Source organism: Symphalangus syndactylus, chromosome 2 (genome assembly GCF_028878055.3).
Source record: "Symphalangus syndactylus isolate Jambi chromosome 2, NHGRI_mSymSyn1-v2.1_pri, whole genome shotgun sequence".
Taxonomy (NCBI): domain Eukaryota; kingdom Metazoa; phylum Chordata; class Mammalia; order Primates; family Hylobatidae; genus Symphalangus; species Symphalangus syndactylus.
In genome coordinates, this window is record NC_072424.2 from 51,435,398 (window position 1) to 51,458,352 (window position 22,955).

The 22,955-nt window shown below is 39.5% G+C and overlaps 1 pseudogene; it reads left to right on the plus strand.

Moving 5' to 3' along the window:
* Positions 1-14,436: 14,436 nt before the first annotated feature.
* On the plus strand, positions 14,437-21,432 carry LOC129462070 (neugrin-like; annotated as a pseudogene).
* Positions 21,433-22,955: the final 1,523 nt, after the last annotated feature.

Consider the following 22,955-nt stretch of genomic DNA (forward strand, 5'->3'; position numbering starts at 1 on the left):
CAGCAATGCATGAGTTCTAGTTCTTTCACATACACGCCAACACTTGGTAAGTTTAGTTTGTCTTTTTTATTGTAACCATTGTAAAAGGTTTATAATGGTATAGTGTCATTTTTATTTGCATTTCTCTCATGACCACTGATGGTCGACATCTTTTTTTTTGTGCTTACTTGCCATCCTTATATCTTGATTACTAGAATGTCTCTTCAAGCATTTTTCCAATTTTTACATTAGGTTGTTTTCTGTCTTAACACATTGGAATACTATAACAAAACACTATGGACTGGGTGGCAAAAAACAACAAAAATTTATTTCTCATAGTTCTGGAGGCTGGGAAGTCCAAGGCACCAGCAGATTTAGTGACTGGTGAGGGCCTGCTGCCTATTTCACAGACAATCGTCTTCTCCCTGTATCCTCACATGGCAGAAAGGGTGAGGGAGCCCTCCTAAGTGTCTTTTATGAGAGCATTTACCACGTATTGATAAACCATCACAACAGAGGTTAAGATTTCAAGATATGAGTTGGGAGTGGGTGCACAAACATCCAGCCTATAGCATTTTCTTAACATTGAGTTTAAGAGTTCTTTGTGTAAGCTGGATACAAGATTTTTATTAGATTTGAAAATACTTTCTCAAAATCTGTGGCTTTTTTTTCATTCTCTTAGCAGTATCTTTGAAAAAGCAGTTTTAAATTTAGATGAAGTCAAATTAATTATAGTTTTGGTAAATTATCTTAGCAACTTCTGCCTAACCCAAAGCAACAAATATTTTCTCATATGCTGACTTCTATAAGTTGCCTGGTTTCAGTTTTACATTTAGTTTTATAATCCGTTTTGAATAAACTTTTACATATGTTATGAGATATAAATAGAAGTTATTTTGGGGGCATATGGATATGGTCTTTTTTCAGTATCATTCAGTGCAAGCAATATTCTTTCTCCACTGAATTTTCTCTTCACCTTTGATGAATAGCCTTCGTTCATACATGTGTGAATCTATTTCTGAGTTCTCTATTCTTTTCTATTATTCTATTTCCCTCTCTTTATGCCAATACCACACTGTCTTAATTACTGTAGCTTTAGAAGTATTCTTGAAGTCGGATAATTTTAATTCTACAACTTCCTTCTTTTTCAAGGTTGTTTGGTCTATTCTCCACCCTCTGCATTTTCACATGGATTTTAATGCCAGTTTCTGAACTTCTGCAAAACAACAAAAAGCCCTCTGGCATTTTTATTGAATTGATTCTGTAAACCAATTTGGGAGATTTAACATCTTAACAATATTGAGCCTCTGAACTCATACACATATTATGTTTCCCTATTTACTTAGGGCTTCTTGAATTTCTCTCAGTTATGTTTTGCAATTTTCAGTATGCGGATCTAGGGCATCTTTTGTCAGATTTATTTCCAGGAATTAAATATTTTGATGCTATTTTAAATATTTTAAATTGTAGTATCAGATTTTTTATTGCTAGTATACACAATTGATTTTTTTTAAAGTGATCCTGTATCCTGTAACCTTGCCAGTAGCATTTATTAGTCCTGGCATTTTTTTAATAGAGTCCATCTATGAGTTTTGCTTCATGTATTTTGAAGCTGTTATTACATGCATAAAAACATTTTATATTTCTAAGTCTTCCTAAAGAATTGATCCTTTATCATTATGAAATAACTTTCTTTATCCATGAATATATTTATACATAGATTTCAGAGCAAGAGTTTTTCTGATACTAATATATCCATTCCAGGTTTTCTTAATTAATGTTCATATGGTATATGTTTTCTATGCTTTCATTTATTTATTTTTTACCTATTTGTATCTTTATTTTTAAAGGGTGTTTTTTTGTAGGCAGCATAGATCTGGGTCTTGGTTTGTTATCCAGTCTGATAACTGCTGATTTAATTGAAGTATTTAGATAATCTACATTAAATATTATTATTGATATGGTCAGATTTAAACCTATAATTTTGATATTTGTTTTATATTTATTCCATCTGTTTTTTTCTTTTTCTTCCCTTTCTGAATTAACATTTTAAGTGATTCAATTACATCTTCAATTGGCTTATTAGATCTAGCTCTTTATTTTTTATTTTAGTAGTGGCTGTAGGATTTATAGTATACATCTTTAACTTATCACAGTATATTTTCAAGTTATATTATACTACTTTGTTATAGTATAAGAATGTTACAGTGGTACATTACTCTAACTCTCATCCTTGCTTTTGTGTTATTATTGCAATATGTTTTACATTTTCAAATGGTATAAACTCCACACTGCTTTGCTATTGTTTTTGTTTTAACAGCCAATTATTTTTTGAACAGATTTTTTACAATAGGAAAAAAATCTCATATACTTATTCATGCAGTTATAATTTTCAGTGCTTGCTGTTTCTTTGTATAAATCTATATTTCCTTCCTCACTAAAGGACTTTTTTTGATGCTTCCTATATTGCAGACCTGCTAATGATGAATTTTTTCAGCTTTTTAAAATATTCTATTAAATTTTTATTTCATTTAAGTTTTCAAATATATTTTTACTATGGAATTTTGGGTTAATGTTTTTTCTTATATAACACATAAAAATGTTGCTTCACTGTCTTCTCACTTGCATTGTTGATGAAAATAAAATTCTGTCATTTTTTGTTTCTCTTATGTGTCTTTTTTGTTCTGGCTGATCTTAAGATTTTCTCTTCCCAGTAGTTCTAGCACTGATAAAAATGTGCTTTTTTGCAATTTTCCTCATAATTTTTTTGCTTAGGATTTATTGAATTTCTTGAATATGTGGGCTTATGGCTTTTATCAATTTAGAAAAATCTTGACCATTATTTCTTCAAATTTTTTTTTTATTTTCTGTCTCTTCAGGGATTCTAATTGCATACATAGGTCACTTAATATTTCTCTACAACTTATCAATGTCCTGTACTTTGTTATTTGATTCTTTTTCCTCTGTGTGTTTTACTTTGAATTATTTCTATTGCTTTAACTTCAAGTTCACTATATTTTCTTCTGCAATGCTAATTTGTCATCAGTCCTATCCACCATACTTTTTCACTCATACATTTTAGTTTTCATCTCTAGAAATTTGATTTGGCCATTTTTTATATCTTACATGTAGTCATTTAACTTTTGGAACATATTATCTACAACCATAATAATTGTTTAATGTCCTCTTCTGCTGTTCTATTTTCGATGTCAATTCTTGGTCAGTTTCAATTGCTTATTCTTTTCATTATGGATCTTGATTTTTCTGCTTCTTGCATGCATAATAATTTTTATTGGATGCCAGACATTGTGTTACCTTGTTGAGTACTGAATTTTTTGTATTGCTATAAATATTCTTAGCTTTTGTTCTAGGATACAATTATCTTCAAACAGTTTGAGTAAGTCAGATCCTGCTTTTAAGATTTGTTATGCAGGACTGGAGCCGTGCTCAGTCTATGGCTATTTCCTACAACGGAAGAAAGGCCCTGTGTACTTTACTCAATGCCCTATTAAGTAAAGAATTTTTTATTCCAGCAGGTAGAAACTGGCACTATTCTTAGCCCTGTGTAATTGCTGGATGCTATTCCCTCTAATCGTTTCAAGGAGTTCTTTTCGGGACCTTGAGTATTTTGCTCACTTGAGTACACTGATCAGGACTCTTTAACTTTAACTTCAAGTTCACTATATTTCCTTCTGCAATGCTAATATCCAAAGATATCAAAGAATACCTTCTTCAGATCTTCAGAGTTATTTCTCTGTACAGATCTCTCTCATCCAGTACTCTGTGCAGCAAACTCTAGTAACTATATTCTCTTGGACTGTTAGCTCTGTCTCCTCAACCCAGGGAGATCACTGGGTTCCCCTCCATACACCACAACCTGGAAACACTCTCACAGCTCTAATGTTGTACACCTTGTTCATTTCCTCTCTCCCAGGAATCACTGTGATGCATTACCTGATGTCCAACATATTGAAAACCATTGTTTCATATTTGTACATTTTTTTGTTTTGGCCAGATTGTAAATCCAGTTCCTGTTATTACATCTCGATTGAAAGCATAACTTCCTCATGATTTTTTAAAATTATAAATATGGTTACTTTAGACATGTAGGAGTAAGAAGAAAATTGCCAAATACAAAGATAAACCTCAATAAGGTGTCACCTTTGAGAATTCAAGGACAATACAGACACAAGTAATAGGGGATAACAGGAAAAGATAGCACATTATAAATAGTTCTGAATCACCAAAGCACAAATATTTTTCCTTTTTAAACATTTCATACCTCAACACTAGCAGCATCGTCTGGTCACAGTACATTTATATAAGGCTGACCTGCCTTAAAATGCATGAATCAACCTTTATTTAGAATTAATTTTTGATCCTTTAACCTTTTATAAATTCTTAGCTTCAAAATGTCAAAAAGCTTCAAAAGTTTACTCAAAGTGATGTAATTTCTTTTCATGGTCAAATTCTGCATTGTGCTTTTGAATAGTGAGTATGATTATTACACCTGTTTTAACTTATACTCCTTTTTTTTTTTTGACAGAGTATCACTCTGTTGCCCAGGCTGGAGTGCAGTAGCCCAATCTTGGCTCACTGCAAGCTCCACCTCCTAGATTCATGCCATTCTCCTGCCTCAGCCTCCTGAGTAGCTGGGACTACAGGTGCCAGCCACCATGCCCAGCTAATTTTTTGTATTTTTAGTAGAGAAGGGGTTTCACCGTGTTAGCCAGGATGGTCTCCATCTCCTGACCTCGTGATCCACCTGCCTTGGCCTCCCAAAGTGCTGGGATTACAGGCGTGAGCCACCGCGCCCGGCCCAACTTACGCTACCTTTCTTTTTTTTTTTTTTTTTTTTTTCTTGTTGTACTTTGCTTTATTGTGTTTTGTGGATACTGCATTTTTTTTTTTTTTTTTTTTGCATTATACTTTAGGGTTTTAGGGTACATGTGCACAATGTGCAGGTTTGTTACATATGTATCCATGTGCCATGTTGATTTCCTGCACCCATTAATTCGTCATTTAGCATTAGGTGTATCTCCTAATGCTGTCCCTCCCCCCTCCCCCCACCCCACAACAGTCCCCGGAGCGTGATGTTCCCCTTCCGGTGTCCATGAGTTCTCATTGTTCAATTCCCACCTATGAGTGAGAACATGCGGTGTTTGGTTTTTTGTCCTTGCGATAGTTTACTGAGAATGATGTTTTCCAGTTTCATCCATGTCCCTACAAAGGACACGAACTCATCATTTTTTATGGCTGCATAGTATTCCATGGTGTATATGTGCCACATTTTCTTAATCCAGTCTATCGTTGTTGGACATTTGGGTTGGTTCCAACTCTTTGCTATTGTGAATAGTGCCGCAATAAACATACGTGTGCATGTGTCTTTATAGCAGCATGATTTATAGTCCTTTGGGTATATACCCAGTAATGGGATGGCTGGGTCAAATGGTATTTCTAGTTCTAGATCCCTGAGGAATCGCCACACTGACTTCCACAATGGTTGAACTAGTTTACAGTCCCACCAACAGTGTAAAAGTGTTCCTATTTCTCCACATCCTCTCCAGCACCTGTTGTTTCCTGATTTTTTAATGATGGCCATTCTAACTGGTGTGAGATGGTATCTCACTGTGGTTTTGATTTGCATTTCTCTGATGGCCAGTGATGAGGAGCATTTCTTCATGTGTTTTTTGGCTGCATAAATGTCCTCTTTTGAGAATTGTCTGTTCATGTCCTCTGCCCACGTTTTGATGGGGTTGTTTGTTTTTTTCTTGTAAATTTGTTTGAGTTCATTGTAGATTCTGGATATTAGCCCTTTGTCAGATGAGTAGGTTGCAAAAATTTTCTCCCATTCTGTAGGTTGCCTGTTCACTCTGATGATAGTTTCTTTTGCTGTGCAGAAGCTCTTTAGTTTAATGAGATCCCATTTGTCGATTTTGGCTTTTGTTGCCATTGCTTTTGGTGTTTTAGACATGAAGTCCTTGCCCACGCCTATGTCCTGAATGGTATTGCCTAGGTTTTCTTGTAGGATTTTAATGGTTTTAGGTCTAACATATAAGTCTTTAATCCATCTTGAATTAATTTTTGTATAAGGTGTAAGGAAGGGATCCAGTTGCAGCTTTCTACATATGGCTAGCCAGTTTTCCCAGCACCATTTATTGAATAGGGAATCCTTTCCCCATTTCTTGTTTTTGTCAGGTTTGTCAAAGATCAGATAGTTGTAGCTATGCGGCATCATTTCTGAGGGCTCTGTTCTGTTCCATTGATCTATGTCTCTGTTGTGGTACCAGTACCATGCTGTTTTGGTTACTGTAGCCTTGTAGTATAGTTTAAAGTCAGATAGCGTGATGCCTCCAGCTTTGTTCTTTTGGCTTAGGATTGACTTGGCGATGCGGGCTCTTTTTTGGTTCCATATGAACTTTAAAGTAGTTTTTTCCAATTCTGTGAAGAACGTCATTGGTAGCTTGATGGGGATGGCATTGAATCTATAAATTACCTTGGGCAGTATGGCCATTTTCACGATATTGATTCTTCCAACCCATGAGCATGGAATGTTCTTCCATTTGTTTGTATCCTCTTTTATTTCATTGAGCAGTGGTTTGTAGTTCTCCTTGAAGAGGTCCTTCACATCCCTTGTAAGTTGGATTCCTAGGTATTTTATTCTCTTTGAAGCAATTGTGAATGGGAGTTCACTCATGATTTGGCTCTCTGTTTGTCTGTTATTGGTGTACAAGAATGCTTGTGATTTTTGTACATTAATTTTGTATCCTGAGACTTTGCTGAAGTTGCTAATCAGCTTAAGGAGATTTTGGGCTGAGACAATGGGGTTTTCTAGATATACAATCATGTCATCTGCAAACAGGGACAATTTGACTTCCTCTTTTCCTAATTGAATACCCTTTATTTCTTTCTCCTGCCTGATTGCTCTGGCCAGAACTTCCAGCACTATGTTGAATAGTAGCGGTGAGAGAGGGCATCCCTGTCTTGTGCCAGTTTTCAGAGGGAATGCTTCCAGTTTTTGCCCATTCAGTATGATATTGGCTGTGGGTTTGTTGTAGATAGCTCTTATTATTTTGAGATACGTCCCATCAATACCTAATTTATTGAGAGTTTTTAGCATGAAGGGTTGTTGAATTTTGTCAAAGGCCTTTTCTGCATCTATTGAGATAATCATGTGGTTTTTGTCTTTGGTTCTGTTTATATGCTGGATTACATTTATTGATTTGCGTATGTTGAACCAGCCTTGCATCCCAGGGATGAAGCCCACTTGATCATGGTGGATAAGCTTTTTGATGTGCTGCTGGATTCGGTTTGCCAGTATTTTATTGAGGATTTTTGCATCAATGTTCATCAAGGATATTGGTCTGAAATTCTCTTTTTTGGTTATTTCTCTGCCAGGTTTTGGTATTAGGATGATGCTGGCTTCGTAAAATGTGTTAGGGAGGATTCCCTCTTTTTCTATCGATTGGAATAGTTTCAGAAGGAATGGTACCAGTTCCTCCTTGTACCTCTGGTAGAATTCAGCTGTGAATCCATCAGGTCCTGGACTCTTTTTGGTTGGTAAGCTATTGATTATTGCCACAATTTCAGAACCTGTTATTGGTCTATTCAGAGATTCAACTTCTTCCTGGTTTAGTCTTGGGAGGGTGTATTTGTCGAGGAATTTATCCATTTCTTCCAGATTTTCTAGTTTATTTGCATAGAGGTGTTTGTAGTATTCTCTGATGGTAGATTGTATTTCTGTGGGATCGGTGGTGATATCCCCTTTTTCGTTTTTTATTGCATCTATTTGATTCTTCTCTCTTTTCTTCTTTATTAGTCTTGCTAGCAGTCCATCAATTTTGTTGATCTTTTCAAAAAACCAGCTCCTGGATTCATTAATTTTTTGAAGGGTTTTTTGTGTCTCTATTTCCTTCAGTTCTGCTCTGATTTTAGTTATTTCTAGCCTTCTGCTAGCTTTTGAATGTGTTTGCTCTTGCTTTTCTAGTTCTTTTAATTGTGATGTTAGGGTGTCAATTTTGGATCTTTCCTGCTTTCTCTTGTGGGCATTTAGTGCTATAAATTTTCCTCTACACACTGCTTTGAATGTGTCCCAGAGATTCTGGTATGTTGTGTCTTTGTTCTCGTTGGTTTCAAAGAACATCTTTATTTCTGCCTTCATTTCATTATGTACCCAATAGTCATTCAGGAGCAGGTTGTTCAGTTTCCATGTAGTTGAGCGGTTTTGACTGAATTTCTTAATCCTGAGTTCTAGTTTGATTGCACTGTGGTCTGAGAGACAGTTTGTTATAATCTCTGTTCTTTTACATTTGCTGAGAAGAGCTTTACTTCCAACTATGTGGTCAATTTTGGAATAGGTGTGGTGTGGTGCTGAAAAAAGTGTATATTCTGTTGATTTGGGGTGGAGAGTTCTGTAGATGTCTATTAGGTCCACTTTGTGTAGAGCTGAGTTCAATTCCTGGATATCCTTGTTAACTTTCTGTCTCGTTGATCTGTCTAATGCTGACAGTGGGGTGTTAAAATCTCCCATTATTATTGTGTGGGAGTTTAAGTCCCTTTGTAGGTCACTGAGGACTTGCTTTATGAATCTGGGTGCTCCTGTGTTGGGTGCATATATATTTAGGATAGTTAGCTCTTCTTGTTGAATTGATCCCTTTACCATTATGTAATGGCCTTCTTTGTCTCTTTTGATCTTTGTTGGTTTAAAGTCTATTTTATCAGAGACTAGGATTGCAACCCCTGCCTTTTTTTGTTTTCCAGTTGCTTGATAGATCTTCCTCCATCCCTTTATTTTGAGTCTATGTGTGTCTCTGCACGTGAGATGGGTTTCCTGAATACAGCACACTGATGGGTCCTGACTCCTTATCCAGTTTGCCAGTCTGTGTCTTTTGATTGGAGCATTTAGCCCATTTACATTTAACGTGAATATTGTTATGTGTGAATCTGATCCTGTCATTATGATGTTAGTTGGTTATTTTGCTCGTTAGTTGCTATAGTTTCTTCCTAGCCTCGATGGTCTTTACAATTTGGCATGTTTTTGCAGGGGCTGGTACCGGTTGTTCCTTTCCATGTTTAGTGCTTCCTTCAGGAGCTCTTTTAGGGCAGGCCTGGTGGTGACAAAATCACTCAGCGTTTGCTTGTCTGTAAAGTATTTTATTTCTCCTTCACTTATGAAGCTTAGTTTGGCGGGATAGAAAATTCTGGGTTGAAAATTCTTTTCTTTAAGAATGTTGAATATCGGCCCCCACTCTCTTCTGGCTTGTAGAGTTTCTGCCGAGAGATCAGCTGTTAGTCTGATGGGCTTCCCTTTGTGGGTAACCCGACCTTTCTCTCTGGCTGCCCTTAACATTTTTTCCTTCATTTCCACTTTGGTGAATCTGACAATTATGTGTCTTGGAGTTGCCCTTCTCGAGGAGTATCTTTGTGGCGTTCTCTGTATTTCCTGAATCTGAATGCTGGCCTGCCTTGCTAGATTGGGGAAGTTCTCCTGGATAATATCTTGCAGAGTGTTTTCCAACTTGGTTCCATTCTCCCCATCATTTTCAGGTACACCAATCAGACGTAGGTTTGGTCTTTTCACATAGTCCCAAATTTCTTGGAGGCTTTGTTCATTTCTTTTTATTCTTTTTTCTCTAAACTTCCCTTCTCTCTTCATTTCATTCATTTCATCTTCTATCAGCGATACCCTTTCTTCCAGTTGATCGCATCTGCTACTGAGGCTTCTGCATTCTTCGCGTAGTTCTCGAAACTTGGCTTTCAGCTCCATCATCTCCTTTAAGCCCTTCTCTCCATTGGTTATTCTAGTTATCCATTCTTCTAATTTTTTTTCAAAGTTTTTAACTTCTTTGCTATTGTTTTGAATTTCCTCTCATAGCTCAGAGTAGTTTGATCGTCTGAAGCCTTCTTCTCTCAACTCATCAAAGTCATCCTCCATCCAGCTTTGTTCCGTTGCTGGTGAGGAACTGCGTTCCTTTGGAGGAGGAGAGGTGCTCTGTTTTTTAGAGTTTCCAGTTTTTTTGCTCTGTTTTTTCCCCATCTTTGTGGTTTTGTCTACTTTTTGTCTTCGATGATGGTGATGTACAGATGGGTTTTTGGTGTGGATGTCCTTTCTGTTTGTTAATTTTCCTTCTACCAGACAAGACCCTCAGCTGCAGGTCTGTTGGAGTTTACTAGAGGTCCACTCCAGACCCTGTTTGGCTGGGTGTCAGCACCGGTGGCTGCAGAACAGCGGATTTTCGTGAGACCACAAATTCAGCTGTCTGATAGTTCCTCTGAAAGTTTTGTCTCAGAGGAGTACCCGGTTGAATGAGGTGTCAGTCTGTCCCACTGGGGGGATGCCTCCCAGTTAGGCGGCTCAGGGGTGAGGGACCCACTTTAGGAGGCAGTCTGTCCGTTCTCAGATCTCCAGCTGCGTGCTGGGAGAACCACTACTCTCTTCAAAGCTGTCAGTCAGACAGGGACATTTAAGGCTGTGGAGGTTCTCGCTGAGTTTTTGGTTGTCTGTGCCCTGCCCCCAGAGGTGGAGCCTACAGAGGCAGGCGGGCCTCCTTGAGCTGTGGTGGGCTCCACCCAGTTCGAGCTTCCTGGCTGCTTTGTTTACCTAAGCAAGCCTGGGCAATGGCGGGCGCCCCTCCCCCAGCCTCGTTGCCGCCTTGCAACGTGATCTCAGACTGCTGTGCTAGCAATCAGCAAGACTCTGTGGGCATAGGACCCTCCGAGCCAGGTGCGGGACACAATCTCCTAGTGTGCCGTTTTCCCGGCCCCTTGGAAAAGCGCAGTATTAGGACGGGACTGACCCGATATTCCAGGTGCCGTCTGTTTTCCCTTTCTTTGACTAGGAAAGGGAACTCCCTGACCCCTTGCGCTTCCCGAGTGAGGCAATGCCTCGCCCTGCTTCGGCTCGCGCACAGTGCGCTTCACCGACTGTCCTGAACCCACTGTTAGGCACTCCCTAGTGAGATGAAACCGGTACCTCAAGCAGAAATGCAGAAATCACCCGTCTTCTGTGTCGCTGGGGCTGGGAGCTGGAGACCGGAGCTGTTCCTATTCGGCCATCTTGGCTCCACCCCGCTACCTTTCATATACATTGTAAATGGAAGTGACTTAAGAGTAATTATGTATTGATTCAATTTACTACAATGTTACGTCTAAACAAATATTGTCCTGCAATACCTAAACCATTAAGCAAATAATTTTGGAATTGATCTCGAAAAAAAAAAATTTGAGCCAACCAGAAGATCTGTCCAATTATTTTACCTCTTATTTCCTGCCTACACTCTTAGCTTCTGCTCGGTTTTGCTCTATACTTTGCCCTATGAAGCTTGAGCAAGCAAAAAAAAAAAAAAAACCCATGTAAGGATCTGCAGGTATTCATTACTAAGAGCTGTGCCCAACAGATGGCAGAGGCAATAAGGTCTTAGTGAACCAGGCACTAAACCCAATCAAAAATGAAGATGATGAGTAATGTCAGCACGATGGCTGACTAAAGGTGCCTAATGCTTGTCACCTCATACAAAGGACCAAAACAATAAATAAGCAACTACATTTCAGCTAGAGTCTGAAGGAGAGCACTGGAGTATGGGCAGGGGTGGAGGAGAGTAGAGAAAATGATACGGAGAACAGAAACTCAGATTGGCAGCATAAAGGGAAGAAAATGATACACCTCTTCCATCCCATCTCCCTAGTTGAGAACAGCTCCAAACTAAGAAAGACTTCTCTATGCAGGGAAAAGGTAAACAGGAGGCCCCCTCCGTTTGCCACTCCATTACCACTGTAGATACCCAAAGTCTCTACTACTGGACAATTCTGCAGTAATACAAGGCCCTGAGCCCAGTTTAGGGAACTGCCTGGAGTTCACATGGCTGCATTATTCCAGAGGAGAAACCCACCCCAAACCCCCAGGACCCATCCATCATACTGTGATGCAAGCTGCTATGGCACACTGCCAAATTGAAACTGAAGTCACTGCTAGAGTACATTCTGGTCAGGGGGACAGTAGCCACTGTGCTCCTCCATTTCTGAGGCTGCACTGCCATTCTACCATGCTCACACACCTGGCTACAGTGCCACAATATCAATAATTAGAAGCTAGGCAGTATAACAGCTGTAAGCCCAGCACCCAAGCCCAGGTAGTGTCCTATTCTCCAGTGTACAGGTGGTTGTGCACAACAGGGATGCTGAGGCAAAGCCAATGAACCCCCTTCGTTTGAGAAGCAGCCCACTGTCCTGGCCCCAGCAAAGCCATACCACTGCCACCACAAACTTCTACAGCCGAGGCCACTGAGAAACTCACAGGCATCACTGGCATTGATTACAGCTGAAGAAACCCCATGAAGCATACTTTGCACCTACCTAGAACCAAAGCCAATGCACACTACTCAACTGACATCCTAGGACACATCTGCAAGGAAAAAAAAAAAAAAACTTTCTCTAAAAAAGCTACCCCATAAAAATGCAAGTAACAAGTGTCCCACCAGATGTGCAGATATCAAGATAGGGACACAAGAAACAAAAAAGCAAGAAAACATAACACCCTCAAAGAAGCACAATAATTGTCTGATAACTGACCTCAGAAAGCAAAAGAAAATTTAGGAAATGCCTGAAAGGGAGTTTAAAATAATAATTTTAAGGAAACTCAAGGAGACACAAGAGAATACGGGAAATGAAATGAGGAAAACAATTCATAATCTGAATGAGAAAGTCAACAAAGAGACAGATATTATTATAAGGAACTAAACAGAATTCTTGGAGCTGAAGAATTCAATAAATGAAAGGAATAATACAACTCAATACAACTACCACCTACAACAGCAGACTGGATCAAGCAAAAAAAAAAAAAAAAAAACAGAATTTTTGAATTTAAAGGCAGATCTTTTGAGATAACCCATTCAGAGAAAACAAAAATTAAAAAGAATAAAGAATGCCTACAGATCTTATGAGACACCGTTAAGTAAATATTCACTATGCAATTTTTCAGAAGAAGGAGACAGGGAAAGGCACAGGAAGCTTATTTAACAAAATAATAGCTTAAAATTTCCCAAATCTTCTGAAAGATATAGACATCAGATGTAGGAAGCTTAATGGTCAAATTCAGTGCAAACAGGTCATCCCCAAGGACATTATGATCAAACTTCAAAAGTCAAAGACAAAGACAGAATTCTAACATTAGCAAGAGAAAAGTGTCAAGTCAGATATAAGGGAATCCCCATTAGACTATGAGCACATTTCTTAGCAGAACCTTGTAGGCCAGGAGACAATAGGACAATATAATCAAAGTGCTGAAAGAAAAAAGAAATAGTTATATCTTGTCATCACTGCTCTGAGTTCTCTGCTCCTAGACACTCAACATCTGTGGTGCTGTGACTGGCAGGTATTGGGATATCCATAGCTAAGATGCCAGGATCCTGAGAAGCCTAGAAATGGACAAATAAAATTCGGTGATGTGGCTACATAAAAATCATCATGTGCCCTCAGTTTCCTGACCAACCTGGTGCTTCTGCATGTGGTCCTGCATGGCTTGGTGTGCCCCCTTATCTTGGATCTACTTACAGAAACATTATAATAACAAAAAAGTCCTGGCTGCAGCTGGTGCTCTCTTGAAAGTGCCAAATCCTGACTGGAGACTAACCAACTTAGGTTATTACAGCAACTCATGATAGAACAACCCTGATCCTAGGAAGAAGAAGACAACAGCTAATTCCACTGCCTGCAACATCCTGGATAACCAGAGGTTTTTTTTTTTTCTTCCGAGACAGATTCTTGGTCTGTTGCCCAGGCTGGAGTGCAGTGGCACAATCTCCATTCACGGCAACCTCCACCTACTGGGTTCAAGTGATTCTCCTGCCTCAGCTTCCCCAGTAGGTGGGACTACAGGCACACACCACCACACCCGGCTATTTTTTGTATTTTTAGTAGAGACGAGGTTTTGCCACGTTGGCCAGGGTTCTCAAACTCCTGATCTCAGGTGATCCACCCACCTCGGCCTCCCAAAGTGCTGGAATTACAGGCGTGAGCCACCATGCCTGGCCAGCCAGAGGTGTTGAGTGTGTCCACACAACAAATTCACTGCTAGCATAACCAGCATTAGAGAAAGCCAGAACACTAAACATATCTACAACCAAAGACTCTCACAGAGTCTACGTCACCTCCACTAGAGCAGGTGCTGGTATCCATGGCTGGGAGACCTGAAGACAGATCACATCACAGTACTCTTTGCAGACATTCCCCAGCACCAGCCCAGAGCCCGGTAGCCCCACTGGGTGGCTAGAGCCAGAAGAGCAATAACAATCATTGCAGTCTGGCTCTTAGGAAGCCCCATCCCCAGGGGAAGGGGGAGAGCACTATATCAAGGAATCACCCTGTGGGACAAGAGAATGTGAACTGCAGGACTTGAGTTCAGACTTCCTAATAAAATAGTTCACCCAAATGAGAAGGAACCAGAAAAGTAATTCTGGTAAGATGACAAAACAGGGCTCTGTAACACCCACAAAAAATAATATCAGCTCCCCAGCAATGGATCCAAACCAAGAAGAAATCTCTAAATTGCCAGATAAAAAATTCAGAAGGTTGCTTATTAAGCTACTCAAGGAGATACCAGAGAAGGGTGAAATTTCTTAAAGAAATTTAAAAAAACAATACAAGATATGGATGAAAACTTCTCCAGAAAAATAGATCTTATAAGAAAAAACAATCACAACTTCTGGAAATGAAAGACAAACTTAGAGAAATACAAATTTCACTGGAAAGTTTCAACACTAAACTAGAACAAGTAGAAGAATAAACTTCAGAGCTTGAAGGCAGGCTTTAGAATTAACCCAATCAGACAAAGACAAAGAAAAAAGATTTTAATAAATGAACAAAACTTCATAAATGAAGGAGAGATAAAGTCTTTTTCAGACAAAGGCTGAGAGAATTCACCACTACTAACCTAGAATTACAAAAAATGCTAAAAGGAGTTCTAAATCTTGGAACAAAACCTTGAAATACACCAAAATAGAACCTCCTGTATTAGTCCATTCTCATGCTTCTCTGAAGTAATTCCTGGGAATGGATAATTTATAAAGAACACAGATTTAATTGACTCACACTTCTTCGTGGCTGGAGAGGCCTCAGGAAACTTACAATCATGGTGGAAGGCACCTCTTCACAGGGGAGCAGGAGAATGAGGGCCGAGAGAAGGGGGAAGCCCCTTATAAAACCATCAGATCTCGTGAGAACTCACTTGCTATCACAAGAACATCATGGGGAAAACTGTCCATGATTCAATTATCTCCACCTGGTCCCACCCTTGACGCATGGGGATTATTACAATTCAAGGTGAAATTTGGGTGAGGACACAGAGCCAAACCGTATTATTCCACCCCTGTCCCCTCCCAAATCTCATGTCCTCACATTTCAAAACACAATCATGCCCTTTCAACAGTCCCCCAAATTCTTAACTCATTAACTCAAAAGTGCACAATCTAAAGTCTCACCTGAGACAAGGCAAGTTTTCAAAACTAATCATGTTTTTCCCCAAATCATCCCAAAGTCTTAACTCATTCCAGATTTAATTCAAAAGTTCACATTCCAAAGTCTCATCTGAGACAAGGCAAGTCCCTTCTATCTATTAGCCTGTAAAATCAAAAGCAAGTTAGTTACTTCTTTGACAAAATGGGGTACAGACATTGGGTGAATATACCCATTCTAAAAAAGATAAGTAGGCCAAAATGAAGGGGCTACAGGCCCATACAAGTCTGAAATCCAGTAGGGCAGTCTTCTAACCTTAAAGTTCCAAAATGATCTCCTTTGACTCCATGTCTCACATCCACGTAATGCTGATGCAAGAGGTTGGCTCCCATGGCCTTGGGAAGCTCCTCCCCTGTGGCTTTGCAAGGAACAGCCCCTCTCCCAGCTGCTTTCATGGGCTGGCACTGAGTGTCTGTGACTTTTCCAGCACACAGTGCAAGCTGTCAGTGGATCTACCATTCTGGGGTCTGGAGGATGGTGGCTCTCTTCTCAGAGCTCCACTAGGCAGTGCTTCAGTATGGGAGCTTCAACCCGACATTTCCTCTGCACTGTCCTAGCAGAGGTTCTCCATGAGGGCTCCTTCCCTGCAGCAAACTTCTGTCTGGACATCCTGGAATTTCCATACATCCTCTGACATCTAGGTGGAGATTCCCAAACCTCAATTCTTGACATCTGTGTGCCCACAGGCTCAACACCACATGGAAGCTGCCAAGGTTTGGGGCTTGCACTCTCTGAAGCCACAGCCAGAACTGTATCTTGACCCCTTTTAGCCATGGCTGGAGCACCTAGGACACAGGGCATGAAGTTCCCAGGATGCACACAGCAGGGGACCATGGGACCATCCCATGAAACCATTTTTATCTCCTAGGCCTCCTGCCCTGTGATGGGAGGGACTGCCGTGAAAGTCCCTGATATGCCGTGGAAATATTTTCCCCATTGTCTTGGTGATTAACATTTGGCTCCTCATTACTGATGCAAATTTCTGCAGCAGACTTGAATTTCGCCCAAGAAAAAGGGTTTTTCTCTTCTATTGCATCATCAAGGTGCACATTTTCCAAACTTTTATGTTCTGCTTCTTCTTGAATGCTTTGCTGCTTGGAAATTTCTTCTGCCAGATACACTAAATCATCTCTCTCAAGGTCAAAGTTCCAAAGAACTCTAGGGCAGGGGCAAAATGCCATCAGTCTCTTTGCTAAAGAGTAGCAAGAATCACCATTATTCCAGTTCCCAACAAGTTCCCCATCTCCATCTGAGACTACGTCAGCCTGGACTTCATTGTCCACATCACTATCAGCATTTTGGTCAAAGCCACTTAGCAAGTCTCTAGGAAGTTCAAAACTTTCCTACTTCTTTCTATCTTCTGAGCCCTCCAAGTGTCTAGGAAGTTCCAAGCTTTCCCACATTTTCCTGTCTTCCTTTGAGTCTTCTAAACTGTTTCAACCTCTGCCTGTTTCCCAGTACCAAAGTCACTTCCACATTTTTGGGTATTCTTATAGCAGCACCCTACTCTCTGCAGTATCAATTTAATGCATTAATCCATTCTCAAGCTGCTATGAAGAAATACCCAAGACTGGGTTATTTATAAGGAAAAGAGGTTTAATTGACTCACAGTTAGGCATGGCTTGGGAGGTCTCAGGAGACTTACAATAATGTTGGAAGCACCTCTTCATGGGGTGGCAGGAGAGAGAATGACTGCCAAGTGAAGGGGGAGGCCCTTTATAAAACCATCAAATCTCATGAAAACTCACTCACTATCATGAGACCAGCATGGGGGAAACTGTGCCCATGATTCAATTATCTCCACCTGCTCCCACCCTTGAAACATGAGGATTAATACAATTCAAGGTGAGATTTGGGTGGATACACAGAACAAAACCATATTATCCCCTTAAAGCATAAATTTTACAAGGCCTATAGAAAAATAACTCACACACAAAACACAAGATACTAAGACAACAACTAACATGATGAATATAACAGTACCCTACATCTCAATACTAATGATGAGTGATGTAAATGGCCTAAATACTCCACTTAAAAGATACCAATGGCAGAAAGGATAAAAATCCACCCAGCAAGTATCTTCTGTCTCTAAGAAACTATCTAACACATACGAGCTCACATAAACTTAAGGTAAAGGGGTGGAAAAAATACTCCACCAAATGAAAACCTAAAGCAAGCAGAAGTACCTATTCTTATATCAGACAAAATAAACTTGAAGCAAAAAGAGTAAAAAAAAAAAAAAAACAAAAACAGAGAGACATTATATAATGATAAAGGATTAGTCCAACAGAAAATATCACAATCCTAAATAAATATATATATATTTAGGATTGTGATATTATATCTATATATATAAAACACTTGAGCTCCCAAATTCATAAAACAATTACTACTATACCGAAGAAATGAGAGAGACAGCAACACAATAATATTGGAGAACTTCAATACTCCCCTGACAGCACTAGATGGGTCATCAAGACAGAAAGTAAACAAAGAAACAATGAATTTAAACTACCCTAGAACAAATGGACTTAACAGATATTTACAGAACATTCTAGCCTACAACTGCAGAATATACATTCTTTTCATCAGCATATGAAACGTCCTTCAAGATACACCATGTGATGGGTGACAAAACAAGTCTCAATAAATTTAAGAAAATCAAAATTGGCCGGGCATGGTGGCTCACACCTGTAATCCCAGCACTTTGGGAGGCCAAGGCGGGCAGATCCCCTGAGGTCAGGAGTTCAAGACCAGCCTGGCCAACATGGCAAAACCTCATCTCTACTAAAAATACAAAAAAAAAAAAAAAAAATTAGGCTGGGGTGGTGGAACATGCCTGTAGTCACAGCTACTCAGGGAGGCTGAGATAGGAGAATCACTTGAACCTGGGAGGCAGATGTTGCAGTGAGCCGAGATCACACCACTGCACTCCAGCCTGGATGACAGAGAGAAACTCTGTCTCAAAAAAAAAAAAAAGAAAATCAAAATTATATCATGTCCTCTCACACCACAGTGGAATAAAAGTGGAAATTAACTCCAAAAGGAACCTTCAAAACTATACAAATATTTGGAAATTAAATAATATGCTCTTGAATGATCTTTGAGTCAACAATAAAATCAAGACAGAAATTTAAAAACTCTTTGAGCTGAATGGTAATAGTGAGTGACACAACTTATCAAAACTTCTGGGATACAGCAAAAGTGGTGCTAAGAGGAAAGTTCACAACATTAACTGCCTATATCAAAGTCTGAAAGAGCACAAATAGACCATTTAAGGTCACACCTCAAAGAACTAGAGAAATAAGAACAAGCCAAACTGAAGCCCAGCAGGAGAAAAGATATAACAAATACCACAGCAGAACTAAGTGAAATTGAAATAAAAAAATATAAAAAATAAAAGAAAGAAAAAGCTGGTTCTCTGAAAAGATAAACAAAATTGATAGACCACTAGCAAGACTAAACAAGAAAAGAAGAGAGAAGATCCAAATAAGGTCAGTTAGACACAAAATGAGATATATTACAACTGATACCACAGAAATATAAAAAATTATTCAAGGCTACTATGAACACCTTTACATGCACAAACTAGAAAATCTAGAGGAGATGGATAAATCCTGGAAATATATACAACCCTTCTAATTAAATCAGAAAGAAATAGAAACTCTGACCAGACTAGTAACAAATGGTGAGATTAAACCAGTAGTTAAAAAAAATTGCCAGCAACAAAAAGTCCAGGACCAGATGGGTTCACAACTGAATTCTACCAGATATTCAAAGCATTGGTACCAATCTTTCTGAAACTGTTCCAAAAGATAGTGAAATAGAGAGCCCTCCCCAAATCATTCTATGAAGCCAGTACCACCCCAATACAAAAATCAGAAAAGGACAACAAAAAAGGAAAACTAGAGACCAATATCCGTGATGAACATAGATGCAAAAATCCTCAGCAAAATACTAAATACCAGCTAACTGCATCCAACAGCATATCAAAAAGATAATACACCATGATCAAGTGGGTTTTATACCAGTGATACAAGGATGTTTTACATACTGAAGTCCATAAATGTGAGAAAGAGAAAAAAAATCAAAGCTTAGCACTACAGAAAACCAGCAAACCAGAAAGATAAATGAACGAATGAATGAATGAATGAATGAATAAAAGAAAGAGGAAGAAAGAAAGAAAGAACGAAACAACCAGAAAACACTTAACAAAATGGCAAGAGTAAGTCCTTACCAATCAATAATAACCTTGACTATAAATGAATTAAATTATTCAATTAAAAGATATATAGTGGTTAAATATTTCTTTAAAAAATCAAGACTTAACTATATGCTGCTTACAAGAACTCACTTCACTTGTAAGACCACACATAGACTGAAAGTGAAGGGATGAATATAAGCTACACCTATATCAAATAAAATTAACTTTAAATCCAAAACTGTAGAAACAAAATATTTATCATTATATAATGATAAAGGAATCGGTTCAGCAAGAGGATATAACAATCATAAATATTTATGCACCCAACATCAGTGCACCCAAATATATAAAGCAAATATTAGTAGATCTAAAGAGACTACAATACAATAATAAGAGGAGATGTCAGGCTGCTGCCATGTTGTCGGATGCTGAAGGCTAGTATGCATTGACGTGGTGGTTACTCTGAGTCTCTAGCTGGACTTGAATGTCTGTGTTGCCATTGCTCACTGTGGGTTCATGATCTGGGGGTGGCAGGCCCAGGTCCTATCATCTGGGAGCTGGACCCCAATTCTGACTAGGAGCCAGAGGAACGGAAGCTACAGGAGGTGGAGAGGTAACGGCTCCTCCCTGGGCCCTCAGCTTGAAGCAGGGCCTCATGCCCTGGCACCCCAGGCCACACCCCCTTGGTTCCAGGTGTCCTGCTGCTACATGCATAAGGGCCCTTGTTTCTTCTTACCCAATGTCCAGAGCACAGTGTCAGGTGTCCAGCTCCCCTGGGACCACTAGTCCCTTCACTAGTGACATATTTCATCACCAGTTTAGAGATCTCGGCATGCTTACAGGCAGTTATTGTTCTAGGTGTTAGGTTTCTGGGTTTACAGAGCAGCTCCAAGCTGGCAGACACGGCCCGATTGCCCTTGCTATCAAAGAGAAGAGGGCTAGGTGCTCCATGATTTAGCCTGAGGCTCTTCAAACATCCGTCCTGCTTCCACACATGGCTTCTGCCATTGGCTCTCTCCCCTAGCACCCTGCAATGACAGAAAAAAGCAATCCGATCCCAGAAAATTTGGAGGCAAATGGAGACACCTGGTGTTCTGCCCAGAACCCTGACATGGGAGCCCATGGAGTAGATCCCGTATTTACATAAGGAATCTGCAGGGTCCTGGTCAGTTCCCAGGTTGGCTGAAGGCTTTGATGTCAGCACTGATGTGATCTCAAGAGTTTTAAAAAGCAAGTTTGTACCCACATTGGAGCTGAAACTGAAGCAGGATCAAAAAGTCCTTAAGAAAACTGGGGTTGCCACTTGCTCCAGCGGCTCCAGGGCTCTGGAAATACCTCAAAGCCACTCCCTGCAGGCCACTCTGTATCAGGCTCTTTGCTTATGCCAGGGCATGAAGCCTCATCCAAAGACCCGAATCACCCCACAGCTTTGAAAGTGATAGAGTCAAACACTCACAAGACAAATGTACCAAGGAGATGGAAGGGAAGGAATAAAGGAAGCCAGAACCTGGAGAAGGAGAGCTATATGCCTCTTGCTGCAGCCCTATATCATCAGAGAAAGCTGCAGAAGTACTCCAGTGCTTCTGAGAGCACCAGAAGAACTGATTATGTTAGGCTGCCAAGTGATCAGAAGCTGGAGAAGTTGAAGGCAGGGGAGCCAGGTCGCTTCAGCAGCAAAGTAGTGCAGAGGAGGCGACAGATTCTTTGACAGCAACAGGAACTTCCTGTTCAAAATTTGAGCTGGGTCTTGGCTTGTGGAGATCCCTCGTGAAACACAGCTGAGCAATTATTAACATATATGGAGCAGCCTATATTTCCGTGTGTGGATAAGCCACCTTAGATTAGCAAGAAGTGATGAGCCTGGACTGTGGGAGGAAAAAGCTGTTTTGAGATATTGAAACTTCCTGTGGCAGGGCTCCCAGTCTGACCTCTGTAGATCTTCAGTATTCACCCTTCGTGCTTGGGCTCACTATGTGTTGAAAAATAGCCTGTGTCGCATGTGTTGTTACAATTTTCTGTGATACTTGCAATATGTGTTTGGGAGGAAGTGGGAAAAAAAATAGGGATGTCAACACCCCATTTTCAATAACGGACAGATCATCCAGGCAGAAAATCAACATAGAAACATTGGATTTTGACTGCTCTTCAGACCAAATGAACCTAACAGACATTTACAGAACATTCCATGAAATAACTGTGGAATACACATTCTTCTCAACTGCAAATGGAATAGTCTCCAGGATAAATATGTTAGGCTACAAAACAAGTCTAACAAATTTAAGGAAATAGAGATCATATCAAGTATATTTTCTCACCACAATGATATAAAAATAGAAACAATAACAGGAGGAACTTCTCAAATTTTGCAAATACATGGAAATTTAGCAACAAGCTCCTAAATAAACAATGGATCAAAGAAGAAATTAGAAGGTGAATTTAATATTTTCTTGAGAAAAAAGAAAATGAAAAAATAACATACTAAAACCTATGGGATATAGCAGAAACTGTTATAAAAGGGAGTTTACACCAATAAACAGCTTCATTACAAAAACTCTCTAATAAACAACTTAATGTTGTAACTCAAGAAAGTGGACAAAACTAAGAACAAACTAAACCAAAAAATAGGAGAAGAAAGAAAATAATAAAGACCAGAGCAGAAATAAATGAAATAGACACTAGAAAAACAATACAGAAGATTAACAGACTCCGTTTTTTAGAAAAGATAAACAAAATGAACAATTCTTGACCAGTTACAGTGGCTCACACCTATAATCCCAGCACTTTAGGAGGCTGAGGCAGGCGGATCAATTGAGGTGAGGAGTTTGAGACCAGCCTTGCCAACATGGTGAAACCCTGTCTTCACTAAAAATACAAAAACTAGTGGGGCGTGGTGGTGCACGCCTGCAGTCCCAGCTACTCAGGGGTCTGAGGCACAAGCATCACTTGAACCCGGCAGGCAGAGGTTGTAGTGAGCAGATATCATGCCACTGCACTCCAGCCTGGGTGACAGAGTGAGACTCTATCTAAAATGACAAAAAAAAAAAAAGAACAATTAATTAGCTAAACCAAAAAAAAAAAAAAGAGGAAAGACACAAATAAATAAAATCAGACTTGAATAATTATACGTCAACAAACTGAATAACCAGAAGAAATATATAAGTTCCTAGACACATACAATTTACCTAGATTGGATTATTAAGAGAAAGAAATCTAAACAGACCAATAATGATGAGGAAATAGAAGCAGTAATAAAAAGTCTCAT